The sequence below is a fragment of the Selaginella moellendorffii genome, unplaced genomic scaffold, assembly GCF_000143415.4.
Source record: "Selaginella moellendorffii unplaced genomic scaffold, v1.0 SELMOscaffold_28, whole genome shotgun sequence".
Lineage (NCBI taxonomy): Eukaryota > Viridiplantae > Streptophyta > Lycopodiopsida > Selaginellales > Selaginellaceae > Selaginella > Selaginella moellendorffii.
Window position 1 is genome coordinate 988,665 of NW_003314289.1, and position 355 is coordinate 989,019.

General features: G+C 45.6%; 1 protein-coding gene across 1 annotated transcript in view; it reads right to left on the reverse strand.

The window, feature by feature from the left end:
• Positions 1 to 355, reverse strand: part of LOC112348256 (G patch domain-containing protein 11-like) — a 2,847-nt gene that overhangs the window by 1,828 nt on the left and 664 nt on the right. The gene's annotated exons all lie outside the window — the stretch shown is intronic.

Sequence of the window (355 nt, forward strand, 5' to 3'; positions counted from 1 at the left end):
TCCGTGAGCTGGGCTTGCTCGGACTTTTTCGCTCGCTCGCGGGACTCTTTACGTTTGTCTTTTTCCAGTGCAGCTTTTCCCCTGCTTTCCTTTGTTTGGGTGGTTGCCTGAGGAAGTAAAACAAAACTCTAAAGTTTAGTGTCATGGTTGGCACGCCACGCAACGAGGAACATGGACAAGGTAGCAAAATCCAACCACAAGCAAGGAGAATTTAAAAAAAAAGCTGCGCTGCAGCCACCAGAAAACAAGGGAAGGAATTACAAAGTGGAGAAACAACAAAACCAGGATCGAAAGGACACCGTAGCCCAAATGAACAAACAAAACATCGAAGCCAGCATAGCAATCAAAGAAAAAC